At 38.1% G+C, this 16,110-nt stretch overlaps 1 protein-coding gene across 1 annotated transcript in view; it reads left to right on the top strand.

Annotated features, from left to right (window-relative positions):
• WDPCP (WD repeat containing planar cell polarity effector) overlaps positions 1–16,110 on the top strand; it is a 611,687-nt gene that overhangs the window by 176,010 nt on the left and 419,567 nt on the right. The window lies entirely within an intron of this gene.

Raw genomic sequence — 16,110 nt, forward strand, 5'->3', positions numbered from 1 at the left:
TGAAGGAAGTGTAGCTAACCCCTGCCTTTGGACATTACTGAGTTGTATTTCCAGTGTCCTGATTTTATAATAAACAGGATAATCAATATTTTAAAAGTTTCCTTTTGGTTGAAGTACTCAATTCAGGGCCTTCCCTAGTGGTACAGTGGTTAAGAATCCACCTGCCAATGCAGGGGACACAGGTTCGAGCCCTGGTCGGGGAAGATCCCACATGCCGCGGAGCAACTAAGCCTGTGCTCCACAACAAGAGAAGCCACTGCAATGAGAAGCCCGCGCACCATAAGGAAGAGTAACCCCCACTCGCCACAACTAGAGAAAGCCCACGTGCAGCAACAAAGACCCAACGCAGTCAAAAATAAGTAAATAAATAAAACATTTTAAAAATATTAAAATAAAATAAAAAGAAATACTAAATTCAATCAAAATACTCAATTCTGTTTTGGTTTCCTCTTTTATATTCTCTGCTATCTGTCCTATGAAGCCACTTTCTCTCACTATTGGATCCAAGTGACCTTTCTGCATAGTCAGTACATAGGGCAGATTACCTCATCACAGAGATGGAGCAGAAAAGTATGTGGCTGCAAAACAGCTGGCACATCCCAGGAAGGACTTTCTTAAACCACCCACTCTGTCTTTTTCCAGTAATACATTTTGACATTGCACAGAGATTATCCAGGGCAGAGATCATCTGGACCTTGGACACTGTCCTTCCACTATTGCAGGGTATATATGAAGCAACTCTATCCAAGCCATTTAAAACACACTTGGTTGGGTTATTTTTGTTTTTAACAAAGAGTCAAAATAAGAGTTATAATGTGAAGCGATTGCTATGTTCAGCGCAATGGAGATGTAGACCACTACTCAGACCAATAGAGAACAATGAGCACGTTTATATTACTTCTGATAGTTCTTTTAAAGTTCTTGTCTACTAACTTCATCATCTGTCATTTCTGGGTCTGTTCCTATCAACCATTTTTTTTTTTCTGGGTTATGGGTCACATTTTCCTGTGTAATTTGAATGTCTAGTGATTTTTTACTGGATGTTGGACTTAAATTTCACATTACTGAGTGTGAGATATTGTTTTGTACCTGTAAACAGTGTTTGACTTTGTTCTGGTAGGAAGTTATTTGCAGATTAGCTTGATCTTTTCCAGCCTTGCTTTGAAGGTTTTCTTAGGACATGTCTAAGGTTACCGTGTATGTTGACTTTAGCCCCACTACTGAGGTTTGACCAATCTGGGGTCTCTATTAAACTTCCCACATATTCAGCAAGGTCTTTCCACTCTGGCTGGTAGGAAACTGATGCAATCTCATTGTGAGCTTTAGGAACTATTTGTCAATTTACTAATCTGTTCTCCATGTCTATGATTTTATCATTTCAAGAATATTATATAAATGGAATCATACAGCATGTAATCTTTTGAGATTGGTTTTTTTCACTCAACATAATTCTCTGGAAATTTATCCAGGTTGTTTCATGTATCAGTAGTTTATTACTTATTATTGTAGAGTAGTATTACACGGTACAGATGTACCACAATATGTTTAACTGTTCACCTGGTAAAGAACATCTAGATTTTTTCCAGTTTGGGTCTATTATGAATAAAGCTGCTATAATCAGCCATAAAAAAAAAAAATGAGATAATACCGTTTGCAGCAACGTGGATTGACCTAGAGATTATCATACCAAGTGAAGTAAGTCAGACAAAGACAAATATCATATGATATCACAGAGTGGAATCTAAAAAAATGATACAAATGAACTTATTTACAAAACAGAAACAGACTCACAGACATAGAAAACAAACTTATGGTTACCAAAGGGGAAAGGTGGGGAGGGATACATTTGGAATTTGGGATTAACAGGTGCAGACTACCATATATAAAATGGATAAACAACAAGGTCCTACTGTATAGCACAGGAAAGTATATTCAATATCTTGTAATAACCTATAATGGAAAAGAATCTGAAAAAGAATATATATATATATATATATATATACATATAACTGAATCACTTTGCTATATACCTGGAACATTGTAAACCAACTATATTTCAATAAAAAAATAAAAATTTTAAAAAAACTAAAAAAATCGAGTTGGACATATTTGTATGGATTTATTTCTGGGTTTTCTATTCTGTTCCATTTATATATGTGTTTACCCTGCACCAGTCCCTGTTAGTCTGATTACTCTAGCTGTACGTATTAAAATCAAATAGAATGTTTTCTCCTTCTGTACTCTTCTTAGTTATTCTAGTTCTTTTGAATAATAAATCTTAGAATAATCTTGCCTATATCCACAAAAAAATCTTAATGGGATTTTTTTTTTTTTTTTTTTTTGTGGTACACGGGCCTCTCACTGTTGTGGCCTCTTCTGTTGTGGAGCACAGACTCTGGACGTGCAGGCTCAGCGGCCATGGCTCACGGGCCTAGCCACGTCGTGGCATGTGGCATCTTCCCGGACCGGGCCATGAACCTGTGTCCCCTGCATTGGCAGGTGGACTCTCAACCACTGTGCCACCAGGGAAACCCCCTTTAATGGGATTTTGATAGGAATTGTGTTTACCAATTTGGAGAGAATTGAGATCTTTACTATTTCATATCTTCCAATCCATGACACAGTATGGATGTGTCTGTCCATTTATTTAGATCTTCTTTGATTTCTTTCATCAGCACTGTGTAGTTTTCAGTGCAAAAGTCCTATAAATGTTCTGTTAGATTCACACTTAAGTATCTCTTTTTTTTTGACAGATTATAAATGGTATGGCATTTAAAATTTTGATGTCAATGTATTCATTGCTAGTATATGAAAATACAACGAATTTTTATATGTTAACCTTGTATATTATGACCTTACTGAAATCACTTATTAATTCTAGGATACTTTTTGTAGATTCCTTGGGATTTTCTACATCGGCATTCATATCATGGGCAAGAACAGAGGTTTTATTTCTTCCTTCCCAATCTGTATACATTTTATTTCCTTTTCTTGCCTTATTGCACTGGCTAGAACTTCCAGCACTATGTTAAGAGTGGAGAGAACAGATATCCTTGCCCTTTTCTGATCTTAAAGGGAAAGTGTACTGGTTTTTTAGGGCTGCCATAACCAAATACCACAGAATGGTGGCTAAAACAAAAGAAATTGATTTTCTCACAGTTCTGGAAGTTAGAAATGTGAGATCAAAGTGTCAGCAGGTTTGGTTTCCTTTGAGTCTGCTCTCTTTGACTTGCACACGGCTGGCCTGGTCTCCTGCTGTCTCTTCACACTGTCATTCCTCTGTGTATGCACACCCATGGTGTCTCTCTGTGTGTCCTAATCTCCTTCTGCTTATGAGAACACCAATCAGACACCCTAAGAGCCTCATTTTAATTTAATTATCTCTTTAAAGGCCCAGTGTCCAAATAGAGTCAAATTCTGAGGTACTGGGGGGTTACATCTTCAACATATGCATTTGGGGGACACAGTTCAGTTCATAACAGAAAGTGCTCATTATTTCACCATTGAGTATGTTAGCTGTAGATTTTTTTTTATTTGCCCTTAATGTTCCTATTTTCCTAAGAGTTTTAAATCATGAATGAGTGTTGAATCTAGTCCAAATTTTTTTCTGTATCAGTTAATATGATTATGTGGTTTTCTTCTTTAGCCTGTTACTGTGATAGAGTACACTGATTGATTTTCAAATATTGAAACACCTTTACGTTCCTGGAATAAACTGCACTTAGTCATAATGTATAGTTCTTTTCAAATATTGATGAATTCTATTTGTTACAATTTTATAAACTATTTTTTCATCTGTAATCATGAGAGATGTTGGCCTATAGTTTTCTTTCTTTCTTTTTTTTTCTTTGTCTGTTTTGGCTATCAGAGTAGTGCTAACTTCATAAAATTAATTGAGAAGTGTTTCCTCCTCTTCTATTTTCTGGAAGAGATTGTGTAGAATGAGTGTTAATTCTTTTAAACATTCAAAAAAATTCTCTGGAAAAACTATCTGGGATTGGAGATTTCTATTTTAGAAGCTTTGAAATTATGAATTCAATTTCTTTAATAGTTATAGGGTGATTCAGATTATCTATTTCATATTATGTGAGTTGTGTTAGTTCACCTAAGTTGTCAAGATTCTGAATGTAGAGTTGTTTTTAGTATTCACTTAGTATTATTTGTGTCTGTAGAGTCTACAGTGATATCCTTGTTTTATTAGAAATATTAGTAATTTGTGTCTTCCCTCTGTTTTTTCTGTGTCAGTCATGCTAGAGGTTTGTCAATTTTATTGATATTTTCACAGAACAGTTCTTTATTTCATTGGTTTTCTCTATTTTTCTATTTTTGATTTTATTGATTTATGCTCTGATCTTTACTATTTTCTTCCTTCTGCTTTTTTCCTCCCTTCTTCTTTTTTTAGGTTTTTGAGGTGAGAGTTTAAATATTTGATTTGAGATTCTTCCTTTTCTCTAATGTATGCACTTAGTGCTATAAAATTTTCCCTCAGCTCTGCTTCAGCTGTGTCCAACAATTTTTGATATGCTGTATTTTCATGTTGTTTTCAAGTGTTTGGAGAATTTCTGTTACCTTTCCATTTTTGATTTCTAATTTTATTGCATCACGGTCAGAGAATATACTCTACATGATTTCAATTTTTCAAAATTTGTTTAGGTTTGCTTTATTGCCCAGAATATGGTCTATCTTGGGAATATTCAAGGACACTTGAAAAGACTGTGTTTTCTGCTTTTGCTGGGTGGAGTGTTCACTAAATGTCAATTAGATCCTGTTGTTTGATGTTGTTGAGTTCTTCTATATCCTGCTAATTTTCTGTCTACTTGTTGAGAGAGGGATGTTGAAGTTTCCAACTGTAATTGTATACTTGCCTCTCTGTCCTTTCAAGTCTACCAGTTTTTGCTTCTCATATTTTGCAGCTCTGTTGTTTGGTGTATACACATTTAAGATTGCTATGTCTTCTTGGTGAAATGATCCTTTTATCATTATGTAAGGCCCTTCTCTGATCTGGTAATTTTCTTTGTTCTGAAGTCTATACTTTATCTGATATTAACATAGACACTCCTGCTTTCCTTTGATTAATATATGTGTGATATTTCTTTTTTCCATTGTTTTGGTTTGTTTTCAACCTGTCTCTTTGATTATATTTGAAGTGAATTTCTTGTAGACAGTGTATAGTTGGGTCATTTTTTTTAATTCTTTCTGTCAATCTCTGTCTTTTAATTGGTATATCTAGACCATTCTCATTTACTGAAATTATTAATATATTAGAGCTCAAGTCTGCCATTTTATTTTTATTTTCTGTTTGTTCTCTCTGGATTTTGTTTTCTTTTTCTTGCCCTCCTGTGGGTTATTTGAACATTTTGTAGAAACTCATTTTAATTTACAGTTTTTGAGTGTATCTCTTTGTTATAGCTTTTTAGTGGTTGTTATAGGTATTACATTATATAGACATTACTTATGCTGAGACTTTCTATTTTTTCCTTTGTTTCAAGTATGCTTATAGTTGCTCATTGAAGCATTTTTATAATGGCTGTCTAAAATCCTTGTCAGATAATCCTAATATTTCTGTCATCTCAGTGTTGGCATCTATCGTCTTTTTTATATAATTTGAGATCTTTCTGGTTCATGGTATGACAAGAGATTTTCGATTGAAACCTGGACATTTTGATTATTATATTATGAGATCTTAAATCTTACTCTGAGTCTTACTTAAATCTTTTGTTTTAGCTGGCTTTCTCTGATAGCACTCTGGCAGAGGAAGAAGGGAGTACCACCTCATTATTGTCAGCTGGGGGTAGACATCTAGGTCTCTTCCTCAGCCTATGTTGACACCCAACTGGAGTGTGGAGGAAACTACTTGTACTGCGGGGTGAGGGTGGAATTCCAGCTCCCCACTAAGCTTCCACTAATAGCTCCCTGGCTGGAAGGGGTAGGAGTGCCTCATTATTGCCTCTACTGGCACCAAGAGGGGACTGGCCTTCTTATTGCTGATACAAGTCCTAATCTTCCACTAACCCTCCTCTGACACCACCATAACATGGAAGTGGAGGAGGGTTGCCTGACTGCTGCTTTGTGGGGTGGAGGTCCAGACTCCCCACGTAGTCTCCACTGATACCATGGAGATAGCCCCAAACTGCCTATCCCTATGGGGATGAAAGTCCTGGAATCGTACTTAGCCTTTTCTGATAGCACCCCAGTGGTGGGGTTAGGATGTATCTTTAGAGCATGGCCTGAGTGGAACTCTAGGCTCCCCACTTGGCATTTGCGGGTGTGGGTGGTAGTAGGGCCACAGTTCTTTTCCGTGGTGTTTGGCTGGAGTAGAGCAGCTTATTGCCTGGAGGTTTTTTCTCTTGCCAGTCTGCTTCTTTGGCTAGAGAGAGCAGCTTATGTAGAAGATTTTTTGTCTGCACTTATTGACATTTCCAGGTCATTGCCTTCTGCAATGCATAAGGCAAAAACAAACAAACAAACCAAACCAAAAAACCAAACCAAACCCAGGGAACTCAGCAGCATGTTTTTCCTTGGGGGGCCTGAACTCCCTATCCAGTCTGCCTTCTTCTCTCAACTTTTCAGAGCCTTTTAATGTTTATTTTATATATGATGTCCAGGGTTTTAAGTTATACCTAGAGGGAGGAATAGAGAAAACAACGTCTACTTCACTTTTCTGGAAATAGAAGTCCTGAGGGTTGTTTTTTTTTTTGAAGCTTCTAGTTGAGTCCAAGTTTGGGACCACTGGACTAAGCATCAGTGAGGCCTGTTCCAGCTCTGAGATGCAGTGTTCTGTATTCTGGTCCTGGGTCTGGGCTTTTTAGGAGAGACCTTGCAGGCCATTAGTGTTTTCCAACTTAATCCAAGTGATCGCTAAACCATTGTCAAAGGATGCGCCCTCCTCCCAGACTCCTATGATTTTCTACTAAAAATGTGGGCAGGGCTTCCCTGGTGGCTCAGTGGTTAAGAATCCGTCTGCCAGTGCAGGGGACACGGGTTCCATCCCCGGTCCGGGAAGATCCCGCATGCCGCGGAGCAACTGAGGCCATGCTCCACAACAGGAGAAGCCACCACAGCGAGAAGCCCGCGCACCACAACGAAGAGTAGCCCCCACTCCCCGCAACTAAAGAAAGCCCGCGCACAGCAACAAAGACCCAACACAGCCAAAAATAAATAAATAAATAATGGATTAAAAGGTAGGCAGCTATTGCAAAGGGCTTTGTTATCAACTTCCTTAGGCCACGTACCAAGGTGTTAAATTGAGAGCTGCTCCTTTGTGTGGAAAAACTGAATTCCCCTAAACCAAATGAAGCTTAAATTTATAGCTCTGAATTCCCTAACAGAACAGAAGCTTAGCAAAAATTTTTTTGAATCTTAGACTGAAATCTCTCTCCTTATTTTAACATCTTCCTGTCTTACTTTTTCCTCAGTTGACATTTATGCCTTCCCCCCCCCCCCGGTAGATTTTATTTTTCCAAGGACTTTATTTTTTAGACATTTATGCCTTCTAAATAAATTTTTAAAAATGAGCTCTGTTGTTGTTTCTGTTCCTAAATTCATAAATAGAACGGTCAGAAGCTGTTTCTGATCTGGAGGAGACAGCAGTGAGCCGTGGCTCAAAGCAGGATCTTAGTTCCCTGCCCAGGAATTGAACCTGGGTAGCCTGGATAAAAACCAGGAATCCTAGTCACTAGACCAGAAAGGACTAGAGGCTAGAAGCAAAGTTTCCCCTGACCCTTGCCCCATTTGAAAGCAAGAATGTTTCAAGGAGGCAAAAATGATAAAAACAGGTACAAAGTTTATTATTAGAGATACAGCACAACAAGTGGGAGAGCACACAGAGAAACAGTTTGTTTAATTAAGACAGAAGCAAAGCAGAGATACACACGCTGAGAGAAAAGGGTGTGGGCATCCTCCGTAATGAGGAGGAGTGCAGTAAAGAGGCGGTTAAATCAGCGGTCTCCAACCTGTTTGGCACCAGGGACCGGTTTTGTAGAAGAGTTCACGGACTGGGGGCTGGTGGCGAAGAGGTTGGTGGTTCAGGCGGTAATGCGAGCGATGGGGAGCGATGGAGAGCAGATGAAGCTTCACTCACTGGCCCGCCGCTCACCTCCTGCTGTGTGGCCCGGTTCCAAACAGGCTACAGACCAGTACCGGTCCACGGCCCAGGGGTTGGGGACCCCTTGGTTAAATCATTTAGGTAGGGCAGTTCTTCTGGCTCTTTGTTGACCTTTGGCTAATTTTCTTTTCTTTTAATTAATTTCTTTATTTATTTATTTTTGGCTGTGTTGGGTCTTCGTTTCTGTGCGAGTGCTTTCTTTAGTTGCGGCGAGCGGGGGCCACTCTTCATCGCGATGCGCAGGCCTCTCACTTTCGCGGCCTCTCTTGTTGCGGAGCACAGGCTCCAGACGCGCAGGCTCAGTAGTTGTAGCTCACGGGCCTAGTTGCTCCGCGGCATGTGGGATCCTCCCAGACCAGGACTCGAACCCGTGTTCCCTGCATTGGCAGGCAGATTCTCAACCACTGCGCCACCAGGGAAGCCCTACCTTTGGCTAATTTTCTTGTTTCTTTTTCCACACCTGACCTGCCCTAGGACCCTCTGCAACATGCGTGCATAACTTTTTGCCAAGATGGATTCCAGCGCAGAGACCTGTGGGAGGCTTGGCATCACCTATTATGGGGTAGTGCCCCCTCCTTTTTGACCCCCAAGGAGCTTTTCTGTGCAAGTGTAGTCGGAGAGGTCTCCTTGACCTCAAGAATGAGAAATATGTGGTCTCTTTATCTTTTATCTGGGCAGGACTCAGCTCCTCTCTGTCCCTGCCATTACTCTTATCTTAAAGTGTCCACCAGAGACAAAGTCCAGCTATTTACCCTGTTCCTGTTGTTATTTTTATCCGGAAGTGTAAACAGGAGGCTGGCTGTAAATATCTAACCTGGAGCCCATCTATTTCTTGCCTCAAGAAATATAAACAGGAGGCTAGTTGTAAATGTCTAGCCTGGAGCCCATGCTTTATGTTCACTATCAAAATATGTATATACGGGGGAGGAAAATTTTCCTCTACCCTCTTAGGATCTCTGGCTGGTTCTGTGAAATAAACTGACAACAGGCAGGTTCAGAGGAGAAAAGGCATAGGGATTTATTTGATGTTACAAGTTTTACCTGGCCCTGGGGACTTCATAGAGAGAAGAGAAAACCCTTAAGGAAACAGCTAGGCTTGCAGGCTTTTATACTGTTTGGACAAAGGAGAGTAAATTTAAAGAGAAGTGACAAGATAATGGAAAGGAACCTTGGGGCTCTAGGGGCAGTAAATTGTAGGAAGGCACATATGCAGGGAACTAATAGTAGATAAGGGCTAGTTAGTAAGATTTGTTTGTGTAGACTTTTTCTTGGTGTCATATTGTCTTTGGTGATAAGGTTGTTGTTCCCCTCCTGGTCTGGGGAGTGGGGTGGGGGAGGGACACCTTCACAAGGGGAATTTATGATCTGTTTTCAGGTAGCTGGAGGATGGCAGAGAGCTCATCCTGCGTCTGCTTTTTCTCAGTTGCCTTCAGCTCTTATGCCAGAGTGGCATATTTGGGGGTGGCATATTCTGATTTCTTACATTTATTATTACTATCTTTTACTGAGTAGATATAATTAACTACATGATGTCATTTTGTTTTGAGAGTTAAAAGAGTAGAAAATAGTAGCAATTTTTTCTAGTGAGAGGGAAAAAAACTCTACCTTTTGTTGGTCTAAAATAGAAAGATCCTCCTATTTTATAGTGCAAGAAGCTTGTATACAGAATATAACATTATAGTTATGATTTTCAGTATTTTTAACGTACAAAAGTCATTGACTAGGATATAAAAATTGTCAGCTAAATGCTCCTTGAATATCATGACTATTGTGACTTTAGATCATGAAAATCCTGAGGAAAGTTGAGAATGAATGAGCTTTGTGTTTGAATTAAAGACTGTCTATTAGGATCCTGTTCTGGGGAAACTGAGAAAATTCAGTATTTGAGACTGATGTTTTAGAAAACAAAATGGGCTAATCAAGATCAAAGCAGGAAAATTATCCTTTTATGGAAATACTCACCAAATGTGTCATTTACCTAAGTCCTGGACTTTTTATGTGAACCAGTTGCCTCATGCTTATTTTTAAATCAACAATAATTATTAAAAGTCCACTAGGTACAAAGCATGATGTTAGGCTGTTAGAGAATATAAGATGTAGATCCCACCCTTCGGGGGTTTACAATCTAGTGAAATAAGATATAGATCCATGGAATAGCAAATAATAATAGCAGTCTGAGCTCAAAGGGAGGTGATGCTGCAAAGCCAAATGAGTTAATTATACTGAATAACTCTATGGGAATTTGAGGAGGAAGAATCACTTCAGATTGCAGCTTTATAGAGACAGTGGCAATTAAGCCAAGTCTTGAAGGATAGGAGAGTTGTGGATAGATGGAGGTGAAGGAGGATGGGCATTTCAAGCCTTGAAATTCCTTCTGTTAGTCTTTTTAAAGGAAGCTGTTTGGATAATTTTTGTGGATGATCTGAGTTACCCATGACCCAGCAGACTGATACCAGCTTAGAACTCTTTTCTGCCCTTCATTCTTTTTTCTTTTCCCCCAAATGGTCAGCAGACTAACATGGGTTGGGGAAGGAGGCAGTGGTCAAGAAATGAAATGGAAGGATCAGAGAATAAAGAAAATCCTCCTGGGAAACCTGATAGTGGTTGTGTTTAATTTTACATCTTAATATGGATAATAGACCCACCTCACAACTTACAACTTACAACCAATTTAAAACCAAACGATTATCCCTCTTCTTTCAAGAGTAACACATTTTAAAAAGGGCTGTGGTGCCTGTGCTTGGAAAAGTGAACCCAGAGCATGCAGAACTGTGTCAACTGGAGCCTAGGGGTATTAAAAGAGAAATTGCTCCAGCATGCCTGGCAGTCAGCATCTAAGGGATGAACCTAGGAGATAATCACTTACCATTAGACAATTGTAGTAAATAGATTCAGGAAAAAAAAAAAAAAGACCTGACGCCTGGGCAATTAAATTCTTGATCATAAATTAGAATTGTGTTGAAGGAATACAACGAAGTCCATTTCTACCTAAGTTACAGATTTTACTTCCCCTTAAGCTATTAACTTAAAAGTTGCAGTATCACTCCCAGAAAATAAAGCATCCTCCCCGGCTTCCCACTTCTCCACTCCACGCTGGCTGTTTTCATTCTAAGCACTTGCTTGAGCATTTTGGAGAATCTTCTTCTCAACAGGGCGTTGGTATCTGAGCAGAAAAGAAAATTGTTCCCATTTCCAATTCACAGGTGATTGTATTTACATAAGCTCCTCTTTCATTTAAATCTGTCTTAATCCTTAAGGATTTAGTAGTTGAAATGCAAAATGCATAAAATGCATTTTTTTCTTTTTTTACTAAATGAGAAAAAAGAGAAAACAAACAGTACAGAGGAAGAATTTTTAACAAATCACCTTTTTTTTAAAAATTTTTCATGTTTTGTCTAAAAGTGGTGTGGTTTCTAAGATATTTGTTTTTACTTTCCCACTAGAAGATTGAAATAAAAATTTATATGTAAATATACATATGAAATGAAGGAATGAGGTCATAATTTCATTTGAAAGTACAATGTAATCATTCTAATCTTACTTTCAACCCGTCTCTAAGTTCAAGAAAATTCTGAAAAATTTTGAGTTTGATAGCTGAGTTAAAGGACAATTGGTCTACATTATTACCCCAACTAACACATTAAACCATGGTTAATTATTAGCTCTTGGGGTTGCAAAAGCATGGCCAATGTAGATATTTCCCCCCTAGAGTAATGTGCAAGAATTTATTCTGTGTTGTGAATGGCTTAGTCGAGAGTTCTTAAAAATTTCTCCCCTGGTGAGGTGCTAATTGCTGGAGCTCAGTTCTGCCCCAGAGGACCTGCCAGCAGAGCAGAGACAAGGCAAAAGCTCCTGGTTTGCATCCATTTCTAAACTTATCTGTTTTTTCATTTAATCCACTCCTATTTTTCCTTGGGTGTGTTATAGAAAGGCATTTTGTTTTTTATAAACAAACCAAAAATACTTAAACTTTAAAGATCCTTGTCATTAGATCAATTCTTTAAAAAGAAATGCAAAGGAATTTTACTAAATAATCTCACAGGTTTCTTCCAGCTGTAAAATCCCTCTACGGATTGTAATTTTGTTTAGTTCTTTTTCACATTACCATTAATATCCTTATTTGCATATACTTTTTCATTATAGTAATTTTTTTCTTCTATGCATGAACTGCTGTGTTTAAGTAATTCTACCATATTTGAACTGTAATACTAGAGGAAGGTAGTAGAGTGATATGGCCTCTTTCCCTTCAGGATAAAAAAAACTGTCCACTAATCGACATTATTGGCAATACCAAAGCCACTAGAATCTTAAAATTATCTTTTATCTTTATTTTTCTTTGATATTTCTTATTATAAGCTATAAAGGGTATACAAAAGACTCAAATTTGCACATTAGACTTCCTTTTTTCATGTTAAAAAAATTTTAGCCTGTTTAATTTTCCACTAGACTAGGCTGGTACCTTAGCAATGTATCAAATGGTTTTCTTCTTTCACTAAGCACAGTTTAAGTAGTGAAGAAAAATAACATTTATCTTTTATCTACTGAGTGTCAAGCACCTATGTGAGTATTATGTAATTTAATTTTACCACAGTCCTGTGTGGTAGGTATCATAAACCTTATGAAACTTTAGTATGGCTAATAGTGTCAATACAGCCCACAAAGTACCAGGTGACACTAATGGGAAAATACCGCAAAGCTTACGTACTCCTGCTGAGTCACTAACCATTTTAGGCTGTATGAGAACCGATTGATACTCAGAAACCCACACATGGATATGTTTCTTGTTTTGTTAAAGTTGTTTAAAGCCATAAAAATCATAAAGATCATGGATTCTTATTCCAATTTCAAAGGAACGACTAAGAACCTATTTCTGTTGTCTTTTGTTTTTGATAGCCAAGCTCTTAAGTTTGTATATCAGAAAGGTACCTTCTAATAGACTTTGTCCCTGGCCGACATTCCTTGAGAAATATTATGGCTGGTTTAATCAAGGTCTTGTTTAAAAAAAAAAAAAAAAAAAGGGAGTTTAGAAGAAAACCAATTAAGATAGTATTAAATATACATATTACTAAAGGATCCAGAAGGCTGCTGCTTTTAAAGTGAATCAGATTCAACAGTGTCAAAAAAATCCATTGTGCTTTCTTTTAAGAATTTATTCCACGTATGCACTTGCACATGCGTGAAATAACATACTTACATAAATAGTACAGCATTTTTACAGTATAGTAAAAAATTGAGGGACTTCGCTGGTGGCGCTGTGGTTAAGAATCCACCTGCCAATGCAGGGGACATGCATTCGAGCCCTGGTCCAGGAAGATCCCATATACCGCGGAGCAACTAAGCCTGTGCGCCACAACTACTGAGCCTGTGCTCTAGAGCCCGCGAGCCACAACTACTGAAGCCCATGGACCTAGAGCCCGTGCTCTGCAACAAGAGAAGCCACTGCAATGAGAAGCCTGCGCACCGCAATGAAGAGTAGCCCCGCTTGCTGCAACTAGAGAAAGCCCGCACGCAGCAACAAAGATCCAACGCAGCCAAAAATAAATAAATTAATAATAAAAATAAATTAATTACAAAAATAAATTAAAAAAAAAAGATTGAAGAGAACGTAAAAGTCCATTGACTGGTGACTAAGCGTGTAAATTGTGGTATATCCATTCAATGGAATACTACATAGCTGATCAAATGAATGAGGTGGCTCTATTGCTATCAACATAGCTATAAGAGATATTATTGAGAGAAAAAAGCAAAGTGTGGAACAGTGTATTTAGTGTGCTATGATTTATGTACATAAGGGGAAGATTACAAACACACACCCACATATTCACATACATACTTGGGTTATGCATCACATATTTCTGTACTCTCAACAAGGAGAAAAAAATGGGGTTTAAGTGGGTGGGAGTTAGGTGAGTAAACGAAATTTCTTTTCACTGTATAGCCCTTCACTTTGTTTTTAACTTTCAAAATAAATGTTTGTATTCTTTTTTCTTCCTGTAAGGATAAAAACAACAACAACAACACATTTTCAAGAGAGTTTATTCTTGGGGGAAGGAAGGGGCTTTTGGTTTTCATTTAACACCATTTCACTGACTTCCTAACATGTATGTATTACTTTTATGTAAAATATGATTTAATTGGCAGGAGGATCGTAGGGGTTTTTTTTCCTCCTTCTTTATGGTTTCTTTTTTTTTTTCAAGATTGTTTTTATTTATTTATTTATTTATGATGTGGACCATTTTTAAAGTCTTTATTGAATTTGTTACAATATTGCTTCTGTTTTATGTTTTGTTTTTTTGGCTGTGAGGCATGTAGGATCTTAGCTCCCTGACCAGGAGCACCCCCTGCATTGGAAGGTGAAGTCTTAACCACTGGACTGCCAGGGAAGTCCCCATGGTTTCTTATAATTAAAAACAATCCATTGTTTTTTTATTTTTTTAAAAAAGTTTTTGCTGACCATCTTTCTTTGTTGTTTAGGAAACATTACCAGTATAAGGATGTTTAGAGGCCAATTCTCTCCTAAGGTTTATTTTATTCAGATTGTAACTTTTCTAGAAAGTTTTTAAATCCAACATTATCTGTTTAACATGTACTGTCTTCTGCTCTATACTTCACCCATGTGAATTTCATCAAGTTCTAGTAAAATGATTATGAAAGGCATGGGCTCTTCACAAATTATCATGCTTCTTAAGGGCACAATTTCCTGGGCCTGGACTCTGTCCATGAAGAGAGGAGGCAATAAAATGCTTTATTTTCTTAGTTAAGGTGACAGAAGTGAATAGCATAAAGAATACTCAATTTCACAAGGTGAATCTATTAAACACAAAGCTATGCTTTAAAAGCACAGTTGGTGAGAAATTGTGTCTACAGAAAAATCTCTCAATCTGAATCTACCAGCTCTCTCTCAAATGTACTGTCATTTCATTTATGTTTATGTCATCCCTGATTTTAAGGAGTTGGGTGAGGTTAATTTACAGAATCAAATAATAGGCCAGTATAGGGCTTCCCTGGTGGCACAGTGGTTGAGAGTCCGCCTGCTGATGCAGGGGACATGGGTTTGAGCCCTGGTCTGGGAAGATCCCACATGCTGCGGAACAACTAAGCCCGTGCGCCACAACTACTGGCCTGTGTGCTAGAGCCCGTGAGCCACAGCTACTGAGCCCACGCGCCTAGAGCCTGCACTCTGCAACAAAAGAAGCCACCGCAATGAGAAGCCCGCGCACAATCAAGAGTAGCCCCCACTCGCCGCAACTAGAGAAAGCCCACGCACAACGAAGACCCAATGCAGCCAAAAATAAATAAATAAATGAATTTTAAAAATATGGACGATAAAAGAGGTGAACACATTATTGAATAAATTTAATTTTCTTTATACCGTATCTTCCAGTTGTGTCTCCTAGCTCTTATAACTTTTATACTCACACACTTCATGTAACATTTTCTTTTTAATTCCACATGAAATAATTTTGTCTTTGTGCTTCCACTTAACTGCTGTTTTAAAGATACGTTTGACTCATTTGTGTTGTTCTTTTCTGGCTTCTCTATAAAGTCAAGAGAAGGTAATGCTAGAGAAAGACAACATGGAGGAGCAGGAGCATGTCTTTCCTTCTTCCTCAGCCTTCTAGTCTCCCTCTAGTACCCTTTATGGTCAGATTTTAACAAGGAGCAGCTGGTAAAGAAATGTTTGCAGAGACCCAATCCCAGTGTCACATGCAGAGTACGGAAGGGTGTGTTTGCCACATTCGTACTTTCCTTGTATAAATTTATAAAAATTCTATGTGAAAACTTTTATATATCTAATAACAATTCTAAAAGCATTTTTCTCTCGCTTTTTTCTTTTCTACATATGAAATATTGAGATCATGATATAGGTAACTTTTTTTAAATAAATACATTTATTTATTTATTTATTTTTGGCTGCATTGGGTCTTCGTTCCTGCACACAGGCTTTCTCTAGTTGTGGCGAGCAGGGGCTACTCTTCGTTGTGGTGTGCGGGCTTCTCATCGCG

Source organism: Delphinapterus leucas, chromosome 13 (genome assembly GCF_059928025.1).
Source record: "Delphinapterus leucas isolate spDelLeu-1000000601 "Yukka" chromosome 13, BTC_Dleu_Yukka2, whole genome shotgun sequence".
In the NCBI taxonomy this organism is placed as follows: Eukaryota; Metazoa; Chordata; class Mammalia; order Artiodactyla; family Monodontidae; genus Delphinapterus; species Delphinapterus leucas.